Below are 25,216 nucleotides of genomic sequence, written 5' to 3'. Positions count from 1 at the left end.
CGTCCCCCCTCCCTCCCCATTTCGGCAGAGCGCCTCCTTCTCTTAGATCCCAGCCAAACGCTTCGTGCCCAGTCTGGCAGTACTGACAGCGCAGCCGTGTATTTCATTTCTTTGCTTTATTTATTTATACCCAGCCTTGTTGCAAAAGGATTTAAGGCAGCTTGTAAAATTGCAAACAAGAGGGCAAGATGAAATAAATTTCAAATAAGTGAGAAAGATGAGACAAAGGAATAAGTAGCTTCCCAGCAGCTTTGCCCAGTGCCACCTGTCTAGGGCCGTGGAGCATCCGGCTGTGAAATTCGGGTGACTGACCGGAGGTCTGTGCACATGGCCCCTCTAACTCAGCACTTTGGTGGGTTCTTCTCCCTGGCTGGTTTTAGCACCTCTGCCCCTTTGTGGTCAAGATGCTCTTGAAGGTCACTCTGAGGGACTTGGAAATTCTCTGCAGCGAGTGACACCTGCAGGGTTGGCCACGGTGGTGATGGTGACAGTGATGGGGTTGCTGTGGTTGCGCTATTGAGGCCAGGCAAGAGAGAAGAGCTCGCTGGTCCGCAGAACCTTGAGACCATTGAGAGCTGCCCCGATTAGTGCCCCCCCAGCCCCTGCAGGCTGGCAGGAGGAGGCTGAGTACAGCCAGAGTCCACAGTCCCTGCTTTCCGCCACCCCCCACTCACCTTTAATCCTTCCTGCACCATGTCCACCTCTGCCTCAGCTCTGCCCTCTTGGTTCGGGGAGGCCAGCTCCCTGGATGCTGTGACTTCTTCATTTGAGAGACCCAGGCTTCCTCCCTGCCCTGTACACCTCCAGTGTCTCCCACAGACAGGCCTCCTTCTCAGGGAGGCTTTGCCTCAGGTGTGCTGTCTCTGGCTTCTGGAGGCTTGTTCTGACGACCCCCTCCCACCCCCCCACTGGTTTGGGTGGCTTCTTTGATGCCTTCCAAGATCCCACTCCTGCAAAATGAATCAAAGCTAACCCCACCAGAAATCCCAGTACTCGTGACAGCTCTCACCCCTAGACATGTCTGGAAATGTGCATTTTGTGGCTGTCATAGTAACCAGCATTGATGGGATCAGAGGCACTAAGTGCTCTGCAGTGCCTGGGACAGCTCCGCCCAAGGAGAAATTATCCCACCAGACATGCCAGGTGCATCCCTGCCGATAAACACTGATAAGAACTCAGAAACGCCTAAATATTTACAGTCGTACAGTAGCATCCCAACAGCCACGCTGCAGATTTCTTGGTTTGTGCCCAAGAGTTTAGTGGGAGGAAATCACTAAATTATTTTTATCTACACAGTGTGGTTAGAAAGAATTACATTCTGAAGGGTCAGGCTCTGCTGGGAATTGTTTATTTCATTAGGCCGAAGTCCCACGGTCAGATCAAGCTGCGGCCCGACTCAGGTCACGTGTGGCCCTGCGTGTGGGACCCAGTAACTTCTCAGCTCAGCTGGGCTCCCTGGAGTTGGTGAGAGCCCCGTGAACTGCCAGGGCCGCCTGGTGCTGTCAGACCACCCCAAGCCCCCGAGGGGATGCCAGTAGCCAGCAAAGCACCAGTGACTTGTAACTGGTTGCATTGGGAACATTTCTCCGGAGAGGTTTTGGGTTTTTTCTGCAACAAGCAAAGGAGCAAAGCACTCAAAATTAAATAGACTGTTGCCTCATAAAGACCCACTGTTACAGGCAGCCCAGGTGGCTCAGCGGTTTACCGCTGCCTTCGGCCCAGGGCCTGATCCTGGAGACCCAGGATCGAGTCCCATGTTGGGCTCCCTGCATGGAGCCTGCTTCTCCCTCTGCCTGGTCTCTGCCTCTCTCTCTCTGTGTGTGTCTCTCATGAATAAATAAATAAAATCTTTAAAAAAAAAAAAAAAAACCACTGCTATGCTCTTAGGCTTAAAAAATAATTTTTGAGCCCACTGGCTAAGACAAGTAATTAAGACTAGCCCTCAGACCACTAAGAACTCCCGGCCCCTTGATCCCTGCATCCTGACTTGCTTTACCACGGACTGGCTAATTATTTCCTGATTTACCCATGCATTATCTAACACAATTCGAGTGCCTGCCATGTGCCAAAGTGGAGACAAGGACTTTGACTTGGGCCCTTTAGGGAACAGTGGGAGAGGAAGGCAGGCCCCTGGGTCGGTACAGAGCCGTGCACCACACACTAAGTGGAGGCATGTGCCCTGCGTATCCTGGGAGCTTCGAGAAGGGGACTTGAGTGCAACCTGGCAGAGGTGCAGGGTGATGGGGTCTCCCAGATAGCCCAGACCTGGTAACTGGCTGAACTGGATCTTGAAATTAAATGAAGAGTTAACCAAGGTGAAGAACGAAAGGGTGGATTCCAGGGAGAGAACACTGTGCACCAAATCAAGTCACAGAGGCCTGAAACAAAAGGCTCTCAGTAGTCCAGTGTGGCAGGAGGGAAGGAGGCTGGGGGCGGGGGGGGGGGGGGGGGGGGGGGGGGGGGGTTGTTCAGAATGAGCCATTGCACCCGGTGCCCCGGAGACAAGCACTGTGACAGATTCCTAGGGGCTGATTCTTCTGCGGCTCAAAGACACGAGAGGCCATTAGACATCTCTCAATGCCACATGTCAATCAAAATAATTAAAAGCAGAAGAACCGGAAAGCTGGTTCATATATTCCAACATCCATCTAGCTCTCCTCCCCAAAAAAGGCTTTTGATAAAATAAGATAAAGTGCCAAAAGATGTGTGTGTGTTCAATAGCAGGACATGAAGTGAGTGGAATAAAAGTAATAAAAATAAAATAAAATTTCTAAAAACCCAGTCCCTGTAAAACTGAGGAACTGCTGACTCTGGAGAGCAGAGCATACTTGGGTTCAGAGTCCAACAGACTTCAGATCCTAAATTCAGGGTCTGCTTACTCACTTGAGTTTTAACTGCTCTGGACTTGGATTTTCTCATCAAAACATGAGGGTGATAATACCGATCTCATCGTGTTATTGTGGAGATTAAACCATGTCATCCCAGTGGTTTTTATTGCCAGTTTTCCGTTTTGTTTGTTTTTTGAGTAATCTCCCCCCGGCCTGGGGCTCAGACTCACGACCCCGAGATTCAGAGTCGCATGCTCGGCCGAGGGAGCCAGCCAGCTGCCCCTACCAGCTGAATTGGTTGCTTTTGAAGGTACTAACTTCATCCAGAGCAAGTAACAAGATCATGATATAGGAGGATCAGTTATCCTTTGTGGAATAAAGAACAATCACAGATGAGTTAATAAAACAGATTCTAGAAATATCAAGAACTCCTATTCATTTATGTAATTCACTGGACAAATGTCTGCCACATACTTTTTACGGTCAGGCACCATGTGAGGCTTAGGGAACAGAAGAGTGAACAAGATAGGCCCAGTCTCCCTGCTTTCATGAGGTTCATAATCTGGTATGAAAAGGAATATATTTTGGGACTCCCGGGGTGGCTCAGTGGTTGAGCGTCTGACTTCAGCTCAGGTCGTGATCCTGGGATCCTGGGATCAAGTCCCACATGGGAGCCTGCTTCTCCCTCTGCCTGTGTCTCTGTCTCTCATGAATAAATAAATAAAATCTTAAATAAAAATAAAATAAATTTAAAAGAAAGAAAAGGAATATATTTTAAGGGATCCCTTCCTGAAATCTACCCACTAGAGACTCCCCCAGAGGCATATTCCCTGTGTGGCCTGACCTAAGCTGGTTTGGCCATGCAGAACTCACGGGTTCTGGTAGAAAACAGTTGCCACTGTCGAGGGTTGTAGAAGGTTGAGGTGGTGAGGGCTGCCGCTCCCCCATAACCTCGCTACCAGGTTATAGTGAACTCTACTGTCAGACTGATACAGCATTTATCAAACAAATGTTTATCGCCCGTGGGAAAAAAACAATTGACTTAACCTGCCTCAGTGAGCATGATGAAGCCCAGCCTCCTCTCCTTGGAGGGTATTCCAGTCATACCCCCGCCAAAGGTTCGCTCAAGGCAGTTGCAAGAATATGCCAAACATGGGACTCAGCTTTGACCAGGCCTCAGGTATCTAGAATACCTCAGATTTCACCAAAAAGAATCCATTCCAAGCATTCATTATACTAAGTCACAAGTTTCACCAAACAGAAGCTCATTTCCTACGTTCAGAGCATTGATCAAAATATGGATAGCAGAAGGACTTAAAATACCCACTTTACGGGTTTTTTGTGTTTGTTTAAATTTTTATTAAGTTTTTTATTTTGATTCCAGTATAGTTTCAGGTGTACAATATAGTGATTCAACATTTCTCTTAATTTTTTTAACGTCTTTATTTATTCATGAGGGACACAGAAAGAGGCAGAGACTCAGGCAGAGGGAGAAGTAGGCTCCCCACAGGGAGCCCGATGTGGGACTCGATCCCAGAACCCCAGGATCACGCCCTGAGCCAAAGGCAGATGCTCAACCACTGAGCCCCCCAGGCGTCCCAGCATTTCTGTATATTACTCAGTGCTCATCATGATGAATGTGCTCTTAATCCCTATCACCTATTTTGCCCATCACCCACTCATCTCCACTTAGTAACCGCTTTTGGATTGTGACCTCTCAGATTAATACTGGTTACCCAATCTGGACTTTGTATTTTTTTTTTTTTTTTTTTAAGATTTTATTTACTTATTTGACAGAGGGAGAGAAAGCACAAGCAGGGGGAGTGGCAGGCAGAGGGAGAGGGAAAAGTAGGCTCCCCACAGAGCAGGGAGCCCAACGTGGGGCTCGACCCCAAGACCCCGGGATCACGATCTGAGCCAAAGGCAGACGTTCAACCGACTGAGCCACCCAGGCATCCCTGGACTTTGTATTTTTGATAGCATGTGAGCTGATCGCCCCGAGAGGTAAAGCCTAGACTAACTGGCTCATTCGCAATAGAGCACCAGTCATACTCAAGTCCTTTTTTTCTCTTTTATTTATTTTTACTCAAATACTTTAAAGTATTTTATAGACATTATAACCATGTTCCATTTCTCTGTCCTATTCAAAAAGTTTGATTCCCAGTGGCAGGCAGGGGGGCCGGATTATATCCAAAGTGACCATAAATCCTGGTTTGTTTAGGAAGGTTGCACGGGGCCCCATCCATTTCACATCGCTTTTTACTTTCAGAGGTGTCCATTTAGGATAAAACAGTATATGGTTACTCTATTTATAGAAAATGCAGTAGCGCAGAACAGAGAACACACCCAGGAGAACTGGGTTTGAATCCCATCTCCGCCAGTTCCCAGTAGGCAGGCCTTAGGCAGATTGCCTGATCCTGATAAATCTTACTTTCCTCATTTGTAAACTGAGAGTGATACACTTGCTTGCCCTCCTTCCCTTGTCACTTTTTAAGGGAGATACCAGTTATCCCATGGATGTGAATAAACTATCGGGGAGAGAACAGCACTAGCAAGAGTTAGAGGTTCCTCCTGTCCTTCAACCCACATCAGTTTATGCTTTGATTTGACTCTGGCTTGGGAGAAAACCAGCTTTAGAATATAGATCATAGGAGTGCCTGGAGGGCAGTTGGCTAAGCTTTTGGCTTAGGATGTGATCTCAGGGTGGGGAGATGGAGCCCTGCGTTGGGCTCCTGGCTCAGAGCAGAAGTCTGCTTAAGACTCTCTCTCTCTCTCAAAAAAAAAAATTAAAAAAGACTCTCTCTGCCCCTCCCCCGCTCTCTCTCTGGCCTTCCCCCATCTACTTGCCTGTGTGTGTGTGTGTGTGTGTGTGTGTGTGTGTGTGTGTGTGAGTGGCGTGCATATGCGCAGTCTCTCTCTCTAAAAAAAATTAATCTCTAGAATATAGATTACGTCAACTCTTTCACTTGTCTTCCTGTAGAGTGGAGAGACCTGTGTGTAGTCCTACTTCTGCCAAGGAAGTAAAAACCACCCGCTTTCTGCTTGGGGACTTACTTTTCCCCTTAATTCCGCCAGAGAAGAGAGCGTGAGCCTTACAAGTTGATCATAAGCCCTTCCTTTGCTTTAAAGTGGATTCATGTAAAAACTTTCAGTAAAGATTCAACTTACCCTTCTTTATATGAGTAGAACTATTGAAAATTTGAGACGACCTCACTAGAGAGAGCCAAGGGTGAAAGCCCAGCACGAGTATACCACCTTGTTGATGCCTGGGCGGAGCCAGTGTTGCCATGGCAACAGTCACACCTGAGGTGAGGATGGGGTGGGGTGCCCTGGAAGTACTGTTTTGCATAATAATGTAGAGTTTTCTTTTTCCAAAGTGAAATTGCTTTTTTTTTCTTACTGTGAAAGTAATACACTGTAAAAACTGCCCAAATTTCAGGAAATATAAGAAAGTAAATATTTTGGTGTAAGACTTTACGGTCGCCTTTCTGTGTGTTTGTCTCTGTGTTCTACATGTTTATCTATATGTATGTGTCTTATATTAAAAAAAAATAAAAGTGGAATCCTATTATAGACATTGCTTTGGAATCTGCCTTTTTTTTTCATTTAAATTTGTTGAGAAAAATAAATAAATAAATAAATATATAAATTTGTTGAGGACACATATCAGTAAATAGAAATCGCCATCATCATTTTTATAGCTTCCTGGCATCCCGTGGAGTAGCTGTGTCAGTCATTTACTTTCCCAGTGCCTGATTACTTGTTATTTAGGTTTGGTTAGGGGCACAGTGTCTACCCCTTTTGCTGTAATTTTTAAAAATCAAAATAAGATATCTACTCTCAAAAAAAAAAAACAAAAAAAGAGAGAGAGAGAGAGAGAGACCGAGGTGGCTCAGCAGTTGAATGTCTGCCTTCTGCCCAGGATGTAATCATGGAGTCCCACATCGGGGCCCCTGCAGGGAGCCTGCTTCTCCCTCTGCCTGTGTCTCTGCCTCTCTCTATGTGTGTGTGTCTCTCATGAATAAATAAAATCTTAAAAAAAAAAAAAATACCTACTCCTAATGCATGTGCGTGCATGTACGCGCGTGCACACATACATCCATACTTTTCAAAATTCCACCAAGGGAAGTTTCATTTATTTATCTGTTCGTCTTCTTTGCATTCAGGTGGGAAGAGTCCTGACAAATGAAGTATAGACCAGGAAAAGCTAGTCAACAGCAGGGCAAAGGGTAGTTCGCTGGGAGTGGAAAGCCTTGCAAACTGCCTCAAGCAGGGTCAGTTACTTGCGGAATAGCCTCATACACAGGAGCCCGGGCCGGTCACTCCCCAGGCAGCCCTGCTGTCAGTAGCCCTTCATCAATGAAAGGGCCTAATCACCAGAAGACTCCTTTCAAGAGAGAAAAACTCGCGTACACTTGCAGGTGTTTGCATGTGACACGTCCTGTGTCGGTATCATGAACTCTGCCCTGAGTGAAGCGCCTTGGGAACCTGGCCAGGAGCACTTGCTGAGCATCGAGCACCGTGCCCCAGGCAGCATCCGGGGGAGCACCCATCAGGCTTCCACTGAGAAGCAGTTTACACTTAGCTTATACAGGAACCTAGCAGGCTTGATGGTCTGACTTCCAAGTTCAGCAAATTAGCACCGAGAAGGGTGAGGGAGGCAGGCCCTGCCAGTAAGAAGTGACACCAGAAGGCAGGAAAATAAAAGTGAAAGGCTGAAAGTGGGAAGCTGAGGCCCCTTTTGTGCTGGAGCAAATCTCCCTGCACACTTTCTCAGTCTTTGCAAACTATGGGCACTGCCTATGATGGTGGGACACTCAGCTTAATGAGTCCTCACCTGCGTTTTACATGGTGGGAGACGAGAACGCGTCGGCGTGCTTTTTACTTACGGGAGATAAATATCCTCTTTTGGAATTTTGGTCACATCCCTGTGGTCACACTCAGGCTCAGGGTAGAATTTATGACTTCAGACAGATCAGGGTCAGGAAGTTTGAAGGTTACAGTTGTAGGGCTCTGAAGTCATCATCACTTTACAGCAAAGTCTAGAATAGAATGCCCTGAATGGTGATCTTGAGTTATCAAAAAAAAGATCAAATAATGTTCAAAGTCTACCATTTAAGAGAACAGAGTACAGTGGGATGATCTTTTTTGGAAAGATTCCTGTTACAAAGTGCCTCCGATTTTTTTTTGGAGGGGGGGGGGGGAGAATGATTCAGTGTTTTAAATTTTAGGTGGAAAGCCTTTCTACCTTCTCCCTACCTTGAATCACAAACAGAACTTTTAAAAACATCAAATTTGACTGGAAGGGAAGAAAAAGAGAAACCTGAAAAATAATAAAATATTGTACTTGAAAATAATTAATTGCTTAAAAGAAAATTAATTACCACACCAGATCTGAGACGTATTTAATGTGAAGGTTTTCACCTTCCAGGTGCCTACCTAGTGAGGTATACGTCTATCTTTGTTGTGTACGTTACAAGGAATTTCCATCATTCATTCAAAACATGTATTAAAAACTCACAGCAAGGCTTCTATGCGTGGCTAGGCATTAGCCTTCAAGATAAATGAGACTCAGAACTGGCCCTCAAGGAACTTACAGTCTAGTGGTCTGATTCCAGTCAACTCACATTTTTTTTTAAGACTTTATATATTTACTTGACAGAGCGAGCACGTGCACACAAGCAAGGGGAGCGTCAGGCAGAGGGAGAGGGAGAAGCAGGCTCCCCGCTGAGCGGAGACCCTGCCTTGGGGCTCCCTCCCAGGACCCCGGGATCGTGACCTGGGCCGAAGGCAGGCCCCTAACAGACTGAGCCGCCCAGGTGCCCCCCGGTCAACCCACACGTGCAGTCACCTTCCACGTTGTGGCACAGTATGACTCAGGCTGGCTGGAATGGACAGTCTCCTGAAAACCCCAGGGTTTGTGGCCTCCGTGCATTTCACACTGGCCATGAGTCCACAGCACGCAGGACTAAGCCCAAAGCCAGGCGCCGGTAAGATCAGGAAGGCTGGCTCAGGCCCCCTGAATCCAGGCAGGAGCGACGAGCCTTGAGCTGGGCCGCAGGTCCTGAGGTCCTGACCTGAGCAGTGCAGGGCAGTGCAGGGCCAAGAACCCGAGGGTTAGAGCCAAACCTTCGGCCACAGCTGCTGCCACGCTTACCTTGCCTCTGTCTCCTGACACCTCGGACCTCTGTCCCTTTTTTGGCTCTTTTTCCTGATCGCCTTTCCACGTATCCAGGCCATGTTTTGAAGACCTTCCTGGTCCCTGACCGGCTTCCTCCCATGTGTAGGTACTGGATGCAGCTCCCTTCGCTCCCTTCGCTCCCTTCACTCCCTTCAGCCCAGAGTGTGGGCCCAGGGCCTCAACTGGGTCTTCCCCGGTGCCATCCTGTGGCCCTCGACAGAGCACCGTTTGTCTGGCCTGTGGGACCACTGCCTTTGCTGAGCACCCCCATTCTAACCACAGCAAGTTTCCTAACATCCCATAGCCCTCTCTTAGCCCACGTTCACGAATTTGGTAGTACAGATTAGGTGGTCATGCCTCAAGGATTTTCAGAAGTTCCTGATTTTAAATAGCCTACCCCGCCTTCCCTAAATACGCCAGTGCTTGTCGAACCATGTGTCCTACTTTGGGGTTTTAAAAAAAACGGTCTCTATACTCAGAGGATTCACAAGTTATGTGGAAGTATTCTACTCACTTTGTATCTTGTAAGCAAATGAGTTTTCCTACTGAGACTGTTCTCATTTACCCAGGTCCTGTATTCTTTTCAGGGAGCAGAGATGCAAATGTCCTGTGGTCACCAAAACAACCTCAAATAAACCAGTGAGAGGTGCCACCTGTACATTCCTCTGACCACAGAACCTCTTCAGTCAACAGAAGTTTCTGCATTTGATTACTGCTCACCAGCTAGGCTGCTACAGTCACTTTGAACATAAAGTCCACCTTGATACCTGGCTTCTCTGGCCTTTGCTATTTCTTTTTTCTTTCTTTCTTTTTTTTTTAAGATTTTTTTTTTTATTTGACAGAGTCAAGAGAGCACAAGCGGGGAGGGGGGAGCAGCAGAGGGAGAGGGAGAAGCAGACTCTCCACTGAAAAGGGGACCCCACGTGGGGCTTGACCCCAGAACCCTAGGATCATAACCTGAGCCAAAGGCAGACACCCAACTGACTGAGCCACCCGGGTGTCCCTGTGGCCTTTGCTTCTATGTTTTGTTGTGTTTTCAGGGAGAAAGGAGAGGGAGAGGTAGATTCATAAGGTAGATTCATAATTCCAGACCCTCTCCCGTTCCTGCCCTCCACGTTTGGGCATCACTGGTCATGGCCCTGAGCACTTGAGTTTCTGACAAATGTCCCCATTTACCCCTATAAACCCTGTGGCCACCTGCAGGAACTCACAACCGTGTTCCCTTGGAGGAAGGGCCCCAAACCTGCAAAAAACTTGCTCACAGTGTATCACGCTATAGTGATAATTTTTCTATCAAGCTATGAGTGTGTCCACTCGGCACAGACAGGGCTCACCACTGCGGGGCCCTTCATTTGATCCAATATTTTTCAGTGGCTTCTGCTGCAAAAGAACTCAACAGAAGCAGAACTCTGAAATACAATGTTAGTATGCCACCGCACGGCATACTAAGCCAAATCCCTCCTACATGCGAGACAGCACACCTTGGAAAAGCAGACTACATAATGTTCAGTTTGGCAGGCCTGCTGGGACATTCTGCTCGGGCTTCTCCTTAGACCAGGATTAGGTGAAGAGCCAGGGGTTGGCACGTGAGTGAACTAATCAAATCAGAGAAGGACAGGGTGCACACCAGGTGGAGGTTGGTTGCTTCCCGTTGACATCGTAGCTCTGGAGCCCAGATGCCTGAAGCTCGCAGGCGTGGTGAGGAGCCTTCTGTGTTAGGGAGTGTGATCTGAACTGCTACAGAAAAAGCCATGAAGACAGGGAGTTCTGAGAAAATCTAGTGAGATGTTGTGCTTTTATAATACAACCACTCTTGTGGCCTTTTTAGTTCGAGCATTACGTGTTCTGGAAACACGGTAGAGGCGAGCAAGAAAGGCTGGATTAGGAATGAGGAGACCCGGCGCTGCTTATTACTTACATCCTGGCTGTGGACGTGCTTTGTGGCCTCTCCAGAACCTCAGTGTACTTGTCTGAAAATGGGAATAATAACACCTGAATAGAAAGCACCAAGCCAGCAGAGCAGGAGTCGTCGCTCGCTCGCTCGCTCGCTGGTGGGGCTGACACCAAGGCCTCTCTGGGCCTCAGCTTTCTTCCTTTGTTGCATGGGCCCTGCTCATTCAGGATGCTTCTGAAGATCAAAGAATATAACGTGCATGAAGGGGACATGCAATCCATGGAGTTCTACATGAAGGGCATGCCTCGTGAAAGTTCTGGGGTCACTCTATGGAGTCAGTTGCCAACCCAGAGGCCGGGGCTGGTTTGAGACTCACTTTGGCCTACCTCATCCATCTCTCCTATGGCCGACCTTTCCTGTTCTCCCCTTCCCCACCCCCAGCCTTCCTCCTCCCCAGCTCTTTCCTTTGTCTGGGATGATTTCAATTGCCTTTGCTCTTCCCTCTTGATCCATCAGGCAACTGCTGTGTCACCCCAGGGCTCCATTTCAGATCCCAGCGAAACCATTTCTATATATGGTTTATAATAAAATGTGAATTCCTTTGGGCGGAAAGGGGGAGCCATCATGTGGGCTAGAGTTCATCACCGTTATCCTGCTGAACCTCAGAACCGGAGGAACCACGTTTACTTTCCAGAATAAACACGAATCTGGCCTAAGTTACAGTGGCTTTTACAAGCAACCTGTTACTACTTACCCATTACTTTTCCCTAAACCTCTGCAATGGAGAGGTGAAGCCATTTTATTCTTCACATCAAAGGTAGATGATAGATGATAGATAAGTAGTGTGGACCAAGAAAGAATTCACTGAAAATTTAAGCCAATGGGGATTTACTTGGGCGGTTGGAGTTGGAATTGGAATTGGAATTGAGGAGACGCAGATTCAGGTAGAAACCTGGGCCATGTTCTAAGGAAGACAAAGAGGGGGCAGGGTGGGACTGTATAAGTAAGGCTAGGAGTGCAGTCCTCATTCAGGTCCTCTATGCAAAAGAGGATTGAAATTAGGTTCTCTGGGTTTGGCTGAGTTAATATACAAACAGGGAGATTGAACCGTGTTAATTGCATGGGCTCTTTCTGAAGAGTGAGGATGATCCAGGTGTCATGATGAGGAGGAAATTAAGTCCTGGCTGAGGGCTTGCAGCTGGCTGCAAAGTTTTTAAGAAGTTCATGGCTCCTGCGATAAGGCCGTTCATTTATTCCTCCTCCTCTTCTGGCCCCCTGACCCCATTTTAAAAAGAGACTGTTTTAGCTAGGCTTGCTTGCTGCATTTTGATATCTCCTTTATTAGAGAGGGAGATAGATAGATTAGATAGATAGATGATAGATAGATAGAGATAGGGGACTTGAGACCACTCAGCAATTTAAAATTTCTCACTCTTACATCTACACCCCAGTTCTCTTGCAATTCAGCTTCTCAGATCCTCAGATAACTCTAAAATTGTATCCGGTGAATTGTCTTGGTCCTAAACAGAGATGGTGCTTAATGCATTCTGGAAAAGATGTGGAAAACCTCGTTAAATCAGCGACGTCAACATCCATATTTTATTTTGCAAGACAAAAACACTTCGTTCGCTGTCACCAAAAGAACACAGAGTGCAGTCCCGATGAAGGAGAAAGGTTGACCCCAGCAACCCTAAACTCAAAGGGGACAGGGAAACCTTTGTCGGGACCAGGTCAGAAACAGCCCAGGGACGCGGCCCCCTCCGTGTGCGTCCTGTGTGGCTCCGTGACTTCACACCCGGAGAAGGGAGTTTGAAAGTCCCTTGCTTGTTTCTTGAAATCTCCGTTCAGCCACCCCCCCCCCTTTTTTTTTCCTCCTGTGGGGTTTGCCAACTTCCAAATTCCAATGACTCTGCAGTCACCCCCAGATGTGCACCAAGGCCTCGGCATTCGCAAGATCTCTTAAGTCGATCTCGAAGTCAAAAGATGCTTCAAGGAAGCACCCGGTTCCTTCTGCTAATAACGGCAGTTTGTCATGTGACACCTGCCCCTCCCCCCCACACGCTGATTCTCTCCGAAAACCCCCCACCCACCCCACCAATAAACTCGGTTGACGTCTGTCCTTTATCTGCCAACATCTCCATTTCCTTCAAGGTGGTAATCTTTTGCTTTTGTTATTTAAGTTCTGCTTTATTCTTAATTGTTACCCAATTGCTGTGGGGCTTGCATAAACAGTTAACAAAAACACGGCGCACGAGGCAGCCGTTTCGCTTTCCGTGCTTGTTGTTCTTGGCACCGGGTCAGTTCTATGAACTTCTGGTGTCCAACTGGTAGGACCTGAAACTCTGTGTTTAACAAGTGCCTGTAGTCAAAACAGTTGGCGTGTGCAAGCTCGGCTCGCTGGTGCCGCTGCAGCTGGTCAGCCATCGGTCCGGGACCGTGCAGAGCTCGAATCACGTTGCTCGGTTCAGGGTTGGGCTTTTGTTGTTTAGTTGTTGGGGTTGTTGTTTTGTTTTGTTTTTTCCTTTTTTTTTTTTTTTCCTCTTTTTCTGTGATGGCATCCGCGCTAATGTGGATCTCTTCAGGTTCCAAATGTACAACATGTTTACAGTCGTCGTAGAATCAGATTAAGTTGGCAGCCTGAGTCTCTCTGTAAGTGGTTTTAGTTTACATTTCTTCTTCTAGCAGGATGTTTTGCATAATTTTGCTGATCCTGGGTTATTTATAGACTTTTTTTTTTTTTGAAGAAATGGGGATGCATGAGTTTTCGGTTCTAACTGGGGAAAGTAAATCCGTTTCCGTGCCTGTGCAGCAGAGGGTTATTTGAGCTCTTGAAAATTAATTTCTCCTCGAGGTCACCCGATAACATTCCGGAGCGTACTGTCCAGCCGCTGACATCGGACACCCTGATGATTGTCTCGGGACGGGTTGTTTTCCTTTGCTCGGTCAGAAATGGAGTAAAATGAAAGTCATGATGCCATTTCCTCCGGGGCGGCGGGGAGGGTGGATGCAGGGATTGGGCATTGTCTCCTACGGGCCGCAGTGGGTCCGCGGCGGCTGTTCGGTGCCACCCGCGGGCAGCCGAGTTCACAGGCCACCGCAGCCCGCCCAGCAGCCGCTTGGCGGGACCCCCCCCACCCCCCCCCCCGGCCCAGGGCCTGGGGGAGGGGCAGAGGAAGGCCGGCCGCCGGCAAGTCCAAGGCTCGTAAAAGTTTGTCCTCCCCTAAATGTCAGTGCTACTCGGGGTTGGGACACCAAACAGTAATAATAACCGGCTGCGAGATGGCATCGTGGCTACTGCGTTACCGGTGGTGTGATCTGGCCTGCGGGTGGCACCTTTCGGGGGCGCCTCGGGGGTGGGTGTGTGCAGGAGCCAGGAGGAAATCTGGGCACGCGGGAGATCAAGCCAGAATGAACGCGCTACGAAAGGGTTTCCCATAATATTTACTAGAACAGTTGGCTAAAAACTGCTCTGCTTTGCCCACGGAGCGGCTGGGTAACTAAGTCACCCTCGCTAGCCTACCTCGAGCATCTCCCGGGCGCCGGCGGCTGCTCCTGGCATTCGCGTGGGGAAGGAGTAGCGCGGCCCTCAGCGCAAGGAGGGCAGGGTCCTGGGCTAGTGGTCCGGGGATCGCCGTCAGTGACACACTTGATGGTGCCTCGGGTCCTGGGCTAGTGGTCCGGGGATCGCCGTCAGTGACACACTTGATGGTGCCTCGGGTCCTGGGCTAGTGGTCCGGGGATCGCCGTCAGTGACACACTTGATGGTGCCTCGGGTCCTGGGCTAGTGGTCCGGGGATCGCCGTCAGTGACACACTTGATGGTGCCTCGGGTCCTGGGCTAGTGGTCCGGGGATCGCCGTCAGTGACACACTTGATGGTGCCCCGGGTTCAATATTTTAAACAGGCCGAAAAGGATGGAGAAAACGGTACCCGTCGTTCGGGCCGCGGAAGGGCCTTCTGAGTGGGATTGTCCGCCCCGCTGCAGGTCCTTGGGTCCCTCGCAGACAGGTCTACACCGCCTCTCACCACCGCCCCCCCCCCCATCACCGACTCACACACGCGAATGCAAATGGATGGCTGAGATGGAAATTTCCAAGGTAGTGAACGTGGCGTAGTTGGAACGGCTGAGTGCTGCCGAGAGCAGATGTCTTTTTCTCCTCCATATTCGTCTCATCTATGGGAACATGAGGTTTTGGTGGTGGTGGTTTGGGTTGCTTTGTTTTTTCGGCCTCCCCTGACCTTGTAGAGAACGACGACGAGGCCACTTGCTTTCGCTTAGAGCGAGCTGTGCCCTCGGCTTCCTCACGGCAGCCCCGCTGAGCTGGCGAAGGACAAGTTAAGCCCTTCGGATCCAGCAGAAATAGGGTGAAGATGGGGCCTGGCTTGCGGAGGCAGGGCCGGGGAGCTAGCAGTCGGGCCCCTGACGTGCACCCAGACCTGTGAACTGCACTGCGGACGTTAAGAGACCCCTGGTTCTGTGCTTCTGATCTGCCCCCAAGGATGCCATCCCTCCAACACTTCCCCTTTCTTCCTCCTATATTGAGGTTGAGATAGGACTTGGGGCTCGCCTTTTGGAGGGGTCGGAGGGTGTGTTGGCCTGTGTGCATCTCAGGGGGCGGTGACTAAGGGGACTTCCACTCTGCCGCGTAAGTGACCTCACGGCCAGAGCCCAGAGCGAACGAAGAGACGGAAGGGAGCCCGCAGGCCCATCCGCTGGAGCTGGGGCGGTTTCCCAGGCATCCTGCCCTGAGGCTTTTCCATTTGAATTAGCCAGCCCCGCCCACCCTGGGATCCTTGAGAAAGTGCGGGTACGGCCCTTTGCCTGCCCCCCAGAGCCTGTCGCCCCTCCCAGGCCCTCCAGACAGATGCCTGCCAACACCTTTCAAACACGGTCCTTCCTTGCCTTGATCCCCAACGCCAGCCTGGAGAGAGCTGTGGTCGGAGTGATCGGAGTGATCGTTGGTCCGGTGTGCCTGGGCGCATGAGCAGGAGTAAGTGTTTGTGGGCCCAGCTCCTCTCTGGGCCCCCAGGGAGTGATTCTGCTGGACCCCACAATCAGTGGGAAGCCCGGCAGGGTCCTAGAGGCTGCGGGAGGGCCGAGGCATCCATCCAGGCAGTGGATCCCCACAGCGCTGGGCCAGGAGGTCTGAGATGGTTTGTCCATCCTGCCAGTGTTTGCTGGTGGCCACCTCACTATGCTATCAGCTCACTCAAGCCCAAGGTCTTAGCCTTTTCTGGAACAACAGCAGTGATAAAATCAGACAGAGCCCTCAAGGGGTAAGAGGCCAAACCAGAACCTTAGCTGACAGAAGGAGCTGGTTACTCCTCAGCTGTGGCCCTAGTCACCCTGGTTGGTACCAGCCGCTCTTGCACCTGTAGGCCACCTCAACCTCAGGCCCTAAGGAGAGCAGGATTTGCCAGTCTTCAAGGACTAATCAGCTGTCCCCACCTTGGCCTTGCTCCAGTTTGCCATCAGAGTGGCCCACCTCAGACCCTACAGCATGTCAGAGATTAGGAGTCTCTTGTCCTCTGCCCTCCATACTGTACTTTTTCTCTCCTGTGTGGTGAACAGGAAGGCTTTTTAGGTAACCCTTCAATTGTATTTGTTTGCTAGGGCCGTCGTAACAAAATAGCACAGACCTGGTGGCTTCAACTACAGAAATTTATTTTTTCACAGTTGTGGAGGCTGGGAAGTCCCAAGGTGGCAGGGCCAGCAGGCTGGGTGTCTCCTGAGGCCTCCGCCCTTGGCTGGCAGACGCCTGTCTTCTTGCTGTCTCTTCATGAGGTTGCCCCCTCTGCGTGCACACGCCTGGTGTCTCTTCCTCTTCTTACTCCGGTCATACTGGATTAGAGCCCACCCTCACTGGCCTCATTTTAACTGAATGACCTCACCTGCCAATTCAGTCACATTCCGAGGTCCGGGGGCTTGGGACTTCCACATACGAACGTGGGGGTGACGCCATTCAGCCCATAACCCCGGTCACCTTCAGCCTGCACCCACCTCAGCCCCACCCTTTGGCAGCATCAAGCCGTGAGGCAGTGGTTCATCTCTGACGTGTCTGTGCACAGACGACTACAGAGACTCAGGCACCTGTGTGGAGGCACCGTCAAAGGGAATACGACGAGAAGGAGACAAAACAGGTTCAAAGGCACAAGAAGTCACCGGGGGCCGTGAAGGTCTGAGCGAGCTTTCATGTGTCCTGTGATGATTTTTCGATGATGTCAGCCGCCCGCCAGTCTTGAGGAAGGCTGTCGAAGGGGTGGGTTGAGCAAGGGTAGCTCGCAGGCCAGGGGGCCCCAGAGGTCATCTGACAGCAAGTGTCACCTTCCCTTCTGGTCAGACTCCCTGATCTGTGAATAGATTCGTTGGCATGATCCTCTCGGTGTCTTGCCAACAATTATGTATAGATATTTAAATCTGCCCTCTGGAAGTCGGGAAGCCAGCCTTACACGGGCTAAGAGAGGAAAATCTGTCTCCCATTTCGACGACTGCTCTTTTCCCAGGGGCCTGTGGTTGACCATTTATCTCCCTCCCTCCCTCCCCCCGTGCTATGGGACATCTTTGACCTGGAGATGCTGGGGGCCAGCAGGTTGCTCTCTCGATAGCCCTTTGCAAAAATTCTCCCCCAAGATCTTTTCTCAGTAAAGAACATTTGTTCCCTGAGGAGGCAACCACGTCAGCCAAGACTGGAGCAGGGTGTCTGGGACCTTGAGAATGGCAGAGGCAGGGGCAGCCCCGGTGGCTCAGCAGTTTAGTGCTGCCTTCAGCCCAGGGCCTGATCCTGGAGACCCGGGATCAAGTCCCATATCGGGCTTCCTGCATGGAGCCTGCTTCTCCCTCTGCCTGTGTCTCTGCCTCTCTCTCTGTCTCTGTCTTTGTCTCTCTCTGTCTCTCATGAATAAATAAATAAATAAAATCTTAAAAAAAAAAAAAAATAACGGCAGAGGCAAAAGAACCCCAAGGAGGAGTTGCGGTCGGGCCTCCAGGGAGCTGAGAGCAGCCTCCCAGCCCTTCACTACCTGCTGGGTTCCTGCTGCAGATGACTCAGGTTCTGGTCTTGACAGGGGGGGATCACGGAGAGACAGTGTGTTCCTGCAGGCTAGTGGGAGGATCCATTACCCTTTGAAAGCCAGCCTGGATTTTGGTCTGAGACGAAAGAGAAGGTGATTGCTGCCAGGAGAGGAAGTCAGAAATCGGCTTCCTTGCAGCAGTCCAGCTGCTCTGTGCTGAAAGGCCTGCCTCTGGCAGCCTGGGTGCTTCTACAGGTTCCTCCTAGCTTAAAAGGCAGGTCTCTGCCAATGGCAGTGAGATATGGGTTATTTATAATGGTAATAATCATAAAACTGTTCTATGTTTGCATAGCCTGACTTAACTTTTAAACCTCTTTTAGGTGCTTGATGTTGTTGACTCCTCCTTTATAGCCCAGGGCGGGAGGGTGAGAGGGGCAGGTATTCTTAACCCCAGAGCTTGGAAATTCTGGAAGGAGAGCCCGGGCTGAGACTCCAGCTCCTCCTGGACGCCAATGCCCCTTCTCTTGATTTCAGCTGCCTGCTGTATGTATGTATCTGGTTGCCAATTAGGAGGTAGTTTGGGAATTGGAAAACCAGGTGGTTTTTTTTTTTTAATTGTATTTCTTGGCAGTTATAAAAGCAACATTTGATTGCTCACTATGTTCGATGCACTGCTCTAAGACCTTTACCCTTAATCTTTACCACCACCAGTAAGAGGAGGGCTGTTAGCCCCATTTGTCAGTCCTCCATGAGATCCTTAGGAGGGAAGATGAAGACTGTGACAAGCCCTGCCCCGAATGGCCAAGAGTGCTGTTCGTGGGTCACTGTGACGCTGGGGGATGTATATATAGAGTTGTTGTGTTCTCTTCCACGTTATATATAAGTAAGGGTCGAGAAGAAAAATGGTATTGGTGGCAGGCTTATCAAGTTTGCAGGTGGCAGATTTGGTGGGAGAATGGATACATTAATGGGTCAGGGTCCAAAATGATTTCAGCAGGCCAGAGTAGTAGACTAAATCCAACCAGATGATATTTTATTTATTTATTTGAGACAGAGAGCACCAGTAGGGGGAGGGAAGAGGGAGAGGGAGACTCCCCATGGAACAGGGAGCATGATGCAGGGCTCAGTCCCAGGACACTGGAATCATGACTGAGCCAAAGGCAGATGCTTAACCGACTGAACCACCCAAGCACCCGCAGATGACATATTTAAAGAATACCTGTGGATTTGTGGCTTGGCAGGAAAATGTGAAATAAGACATAGGGGTGATACAATTATCAAAAATAAAAAATCTGGATTAAATCTATAGCTGTGTTATTAGGAGGATAACATCCAGGATAGAAAGCCAGGAGCTGTCCAGACCCTATCTGTAGTGTTCTCTCTTCTGAGTTCCACAGTTTTTGAAGGACAGACAGTAGAGCCAAAGAGGACCCAGAAATCAGAATAGTGAAAACGATGTTTTGTGAGGTGTGGTTTAAAAACCATACCAGGGGTGTTTAACCTGGAGAAAGAGTTCAAGGAGCCAATATTTGGCAAGGTGTCCCACGGAAGGGAAGTAAGACTGGTTGAAGCTGACCCCATCGAGCAGAAATGGGATTAATGTGTGGCATTGCAAAGCAGCTCAAGTAGAGGAGGATGCTCCAAGAGGATGGCCGTGTTATCTCACCTGGTGCACGTTTGGAAGGCGCCATCCACACTGGGGCCTGCAGGGGAGAAGCCAGGCTGGGCTGCCCCCACGGCCAGAGTGCTGGGAAGGCGATGACAGCCCCAAAAGGGGGCCGGCAGGGATTAGTGGAGAGTGACTACTATGGGGCTTCTTCTTGCCTGTTGGGAGTCTCTTACTCTCTCCTCACTTCAAGGTCTAAGACGTGGGGGCCTTTGGTGGCAATGATGATTCCATCATGGGAATGGAAATTCCATCCCTCTGAGGGAAATGATGGTTGTATCAGCAATGAGGGCCTGGCAGAGGGGAACTGTGCCTCCATGCCTGGTGTGTGTGTGTGTGTGCGCGCACACAAGCGCACATGTGATATTGTTTAAAATAAATTCACACTTCTTCATTGGACCTGAATTGGCCTTGTTTGAGAACTCCTATCTTGGGGTGCCTGTGAGCTGTCTCCTACTGGGCACCTTAATTCCCTTAACTTAAAAATTACCTCCTTTAGGGGCACCAGGGTGGCTCCCATTGGTTAGATGACCAATTCCTGATTTCGGCTTGTGTCATGATCTCAGGATCCTGGGATTGAGCCCCTCATCAGGCTCCTCGTTCAGCGCAGTCTGCTTCCCCCTCTCCCTCTGCTCCTCCCCCACTCTCTCTCTCTCTCTCTCTCTCTATCTCTAAAATAAATAAATTCTTGAAAAAAATTACCTCCTTTAAATGATTCCAAGAAGAGTTTTGAAGGTAACTCTGAGTTATTCTGAAGCAGATTATTCATAATGTTGCCGTGAACATTCGTATACAAAGATTTGTTTTGGGCAGGTGTTTTCAGTTCTTTTGGGTATATACCTTAGGGTAGAATTACTGGATTATGTGGTTCTTCTATGTTTCATTTTTTGACGAACTACGATATTGTTTCCTTTCTTATTGGTTTTTCTGAAAGAGTGTAGAGTGAGAGCAAGCAGTGGGAGGGGCAGAGGGAGAGGGAGAGTCTTTAGCAACATATGGAGCTGACTCAGGGCTCCATCTCATGACCCTGAGATCGTGAGACCTGAGCAGAAATTGAGTCTAACACTTAATCGACTGAGCCACCCAGGCACCCGGGGGGTGCCCCAAACTATTTTCCATAGAGGCTGTACCATTTTACATTCCCACTGACAGCGCCCAAGGGTTCCAATTTTTCCACATCCTCGCCAACACTTGTTATTTTACGTTTTTGGTTATTTTGGTTTATTTATTTATATCCAGCCACCTGAGTAGGTAGGAAGCTGTGGTTCATTGTGGTTTTGATTTGCTCCCTAAAGACTAATGATGTTGAGCATCTTTTCATGTGCTTGTTGGCCACGTGTGTCTTTTTGGAGAAATGTCTGTTCAAGTCCTTTGTCCATTTTTTAACTGGGCTGAACCTACCTGGTTTTATATTTAGAGTTAAGGTTTTATTTTTTTTTTAATTTTTATTTATTTATGATAGTCACAGAGAGATAGAGAGAGAGGCAGAGACACAGGCAGAGGGAGAAGCAGGCTCCATGCACCGGGAGCCCGACGTGGGATTCGATCCCGGGTCTCCAGGATCGCGCCCTGGGCCAAAGGCAGGCGCCAAACCGCTGCGCCACCCAGGGATCCCTAGAGTTAAGGTTTTAAACTTCCTGTTCCTCAGATGCCAGAGCAGAAGTAGTAAATATTGCATCTTTTTATCATAAACCACCTGTTCGCTGAGAACTTAGGCCACCAACTCATTACCTAGGCACCTGGGGTAACAGGAGAAAACAAGGTGAAAGAGGCAGGGGAACGTGTTCCAGAAGGATCAGAGGGCTCTGGGAGAGTTGCCCGATGGAAGCTGTTCACATCTCTTGTCCCCTAGATTATCCTGGAACTCAGCAGAGACTAGGAAAGCTGTTCACATTTGTCTCTGGAAAGACTCTGGCTCCCGGGCCACGGAGCCTGCCCTTTCATCTGTGAAACATTGCGACATCCAGCAGGCCTCCTCTGGGCCCTTGACCTACTGGCCTAGGGTCTAGCAGAGACGACTCACAGCCTTCCTCACAGGAGCAGCCTGTGTCAGGGCAAGCCTGCAAGGGCCCGGGAAAGGAGAGCTGGATGCTCCCTCCGGTGAGCCTGGGTCAGGTGGGTTGGTTGGCTCACGGCCCCTCATTCCCACTGGCTCCATTCCCAAGAAATGAAATTGTGGAAACCAATTCTGTTTTGCCAACCAGCGCAGTGCCCTCCCGGTCAGACATGGATTAATTCTCCTTCATTCTGGGAAGAAGCTCTTTCTATAAGAGGGGAAAGGGAGCCAAGAACTCAGAGGCCCAAAGTCATGTTCTCTTGAATTATTCTCCCCAAGAGACACTCCCTCTCACTGGCTTCGGTTATGCTGGTAAGCCACGGAAGGAATGGTCCCAACATGGGACGGCCTTGCTTATGTGGCATGGTCTGAGATGATACCTTCTCCCCCTGAGCTGAAATTCTCCCTAAGAGCCATACTTTTGAGGCTTGTAAAGCTTTTGTCTCTTAACACTTTGCCTTTATTTCTCCTTCTTAGAGGGCATGTATTCCTTAGGCAGGATTGACTTGAGATTTAACAGGTAATAGCCAGGTTCTACCAAGAAATGTTGGATGAAACACAGGAGAGATCTCAGTGGAAGATAAAATTACCCAAAATACACTTTGCCACTGGGTTGTTGTTGTTTTGATTTGTTTAATTGAGGTGAAATTCACCTAACCACTTTAAAGCATACAATTCAGTGGCCCTGAGTTCATTCCCAGCGCTGTGTGACCATCGCCTTTACCTAGTTCCAAAACACTTTCATCACCCCTCAGAAGAGCCTTTCGTGGTCCCTCCCCGCTGCCCTCTTCCCCAGCCCCTGGCAATCACTGATCTGCCCTGTGTCTGTGGATTTACCTCTTCTGGATATTTCTTATCAGTGGAGTCATACAACACGTGGCCATTTGTTGTTAGGGTTTTCTCGGACCATCCTCCTCCCCCAGTCTTCCTGCCAAGATCAAGCAATGAGCTCCCTAAATAACCAGAATGAATGAAAACTCCCTGCTGGCATTCGTAGTTAAAATGTCCCACAAAAGTATTTTTCAGCCTGTATAATGATGTCTCTACTCTCCAAAGCTGGACTCTGCCTGGCGTGCTGGACGGGCCCTGGGGGAAGGAGGGGCGGACAGGCCTGAGCTCCCACCGGCGGCCGGGCCAGGCCCAGGCAGACAGACAGTGGCTCCGGGAGCAGGGCCCACGCAACTTGCACGTGGCCCGTCAAGCAAGAAGAGGGGGGGTGGGGGGAGCAGGGGGTGCTTGCTGCAGGTCCCCAAACACTGACCGCTCAACCCCGCCCCTGGGGAGCCCACCGCCCCTGACCACACCTTGTGTGTGCAGTGCAGGAAAACCCAAGTTCATCTGCCAAATTCAGGATACAGCCCCTGACTGTTCCGGGCTTTTCTTTCTGCCTTTCCCTAATCGCATCTGGGCGTGCTCTCTTAAAGGGGAAGTGGTGTGTTCTGACTGGCCAGGGCCCTCAGCCAGGAGCCAGGAAACGGCTCCCACGAGTCGCGTTGCCCAGCGTGTCACTGGCTCGGCCTCCTTATCCAAACGGCAAGGCCGCCTCCGGGATGTGTAAGTGCAGCGAGCGCAGGGCACGCTGGCCGCCAGGAGGGCGCGGGGCTGGGCCCAGGTCAGGAGCGCAGGGCCCGGCCGGCCGAGCGCGCCGAGCGCCCAGGACCACGGAGCATCCGGGCCTGGGCAGGGCTGGGCGTGCGTGCAGGGGGCGCGGCTGCCTCGGCGAGGCCAGGAGGAGGAGGCCGGGGTGGCGAGCGGCCCTTCTGGAGGCCCGGGGAGGAGGAGCGTGCAGACCCCGACGGCACACGTCTCCGGCACCCGAGCCTCCCCAGCCGCACCCCCACTGCTCTGCATTTCCGTGCAGCTCCAGCCACACTTGAGGCACATACGTCCCCAGCCGTTATTTTTGTCATCTCTGTATGTAACCCGCGTTAGGAAATGTTTCGGGTCTCTTGCACTCGAACTTTTCCACTCGCTTGACACTCACGGCCTGTGATTTTCCTCCCCCCCCCCGGTTTCCTACCCGTGGCCGGCCCTGGGTCCAGGGCGAGCGGCCGCGGGTGGCCCCCCCACCCCGGGCCCCGCAGGCTGGCAGGCTGGCAGGCAGGCTGGCCGGCTCCCCGGGGTGACTGGCCGTGCACCTGGCCTGGCTTCTAGCTCGAGTGTTGTCCCCTGCGTGCCCACGGGAGGAGCAGAGGGGAAAGCTCGCAGCCGCTGGCGGACACAGTTGCTAACCCGGTGCCACACGTGAGCGACTCCTATATTTTCCACCCCCCCCCCTCCCTCCCGCCCCAGGAGGGAGCTGTGTGCACGGGGGCGATGGTTGATCCTCGGTCCTGGAAGAAGCTTTGTTTTCACCGAAATAACTCAGACCTCTCGCCCCGAAAGAAGGGGCCAGAGGGAGACCGGAGGGGGCTGGGGAGAGACGAAACAAATGTGTGTCTCTCTGAACGCACGTATTGACAGGGCACAACCACACCCTGTTTCAAGACAACTTCCTGTTTGCCACTGCCAACTGCCACTCCAAGGAGAGCAGAGGTGGTTCCGTTAGTAGTGGTTGCTGCGGGACCCCGGCAGCCTGTGGGGTGAGTGGTTCTGAGTGACGCTGTGAGCTGAGCAGGGACTTAGCTGAGACTTTGTACCCTCTGGCGCAGGAGACTCTGGCCCCGCACTTGAAATCGGAGGGCAGGACAGAGAGAAATCGGGCGGCGGTGGCCTCTCGTCCCCGGCCCGTGGTCGTATGCACAGCGCGCTCCCGCAGGATTCCTGTAGCGGAGCAGCTTCAATTCGGGGCCACGGAGCAGGCAGGGAAGAACTTACCCACTTAGCAAGGCTACTGCTTGTATATTTTTTCATCTCCATTTTCACGTGTGGGGGGAACTTACCAGAAGTGACTTGGCACTGTGGTAGCTACCTCCTGTGTGTCATCGATCCTCCCCACACCCGCTTCTTCGACACCGAACACAGTGAGTGCCCTATTAGGGCGAGACCCAGGGCTACAGGCCAGGGATAGGAGTGAACAAAACACCTGCCGTCGAGGTACATACCTCCAGTGGCAGGACAGCTGGGCCAGTATGCCAGTGATGACCGTGTGGGGTGCGTGCTAAGATAGGGTGCCCAGTGTGCTGCGGGGGCACCTGCCCACTTACAGCCCGATGACGTGGACAGTGTTGTCCTCATTTTATAGGTAAGGAAATGGGGCTGTGGTGGGGGAGGGTGCGGTTACATTATCTGCCCAGTCACAGAGCTGATGGGTGACAAGAGCTGGGTTTTGAGCCCAGATCTCTCTGATTCCAAAGACAATGTCTCTGGACATTTACCATGACTCTCAAAGCTGGCACAGAGCATGAAAATCGCCTCAAGACCTTTTAAAAATGACAGACTTGGGGGCCCTGGCCCTGCTGCACCAAGCCATCTCCAAGACAGAGGTATGGCCTGGGCAGTTTCTCCACCTGGTGCCGCAGGACCCTCCCCGCCCCCTCCCGTGGGGTGTGGACACAGCGTGCCTGTGACGGGGATGCTTTATGCACTTAGCCCAAAGCATCAGGGGAAGGGCTACTGATGTTGCCTCAAGACAGTATTGG

General features: G+C 50.6%; 1 protein-coding gene across 12 annotated transcripts in view; it reads left to right on the top strand.

Annotated features, from left to right (window-relative positions):
* The window catches only part of ATXN7L1 (ataxin 7 like 1), a 241,330-nt gene that overhangs the window by 154,232 nt on the left and 61,882 nt on the right, over window positions 1-25,216 (top strand). For 2 of the 12 annotated variants that reach the window (XM_072759945.1, XM_072759941.1), the window contains exon 1: window positions 13,267-13,552. The exons of 8 other annotated variants lie outside the window; for them this stretch is intronic. The gene's annotated coding sequence lies outside the window, so the exon portion shown is untranslated. Of the gene's footprint in view, window positions 1-13,247; window positions 13,553-25,216 lie in introns of those variants that run through there. 2 more of the 12 variants (XM_072759944.1, XM_072759940.1) reach the window with 2 other exon arrangements.

The sequence above is a fragment of the Vulpes vulpes genome, chromosome 5 (genome assembly GCF_048418805.1).
Source record: "Vulpes vulpes isolate BD-2025 chromosome 5, VulVul3, whole genome shotgun sequence".
Taxonomy (NCBI): Eukaryota; Metazoa; Chordata; class Mammalia; order Carnivora; family Canidae; genus Vulpes; species Vulpes vulpes.
Note: the sequence above shows the minus strand (reverse complement) of the source record. Positions and strands in the feature narration are given on the sequence as shown.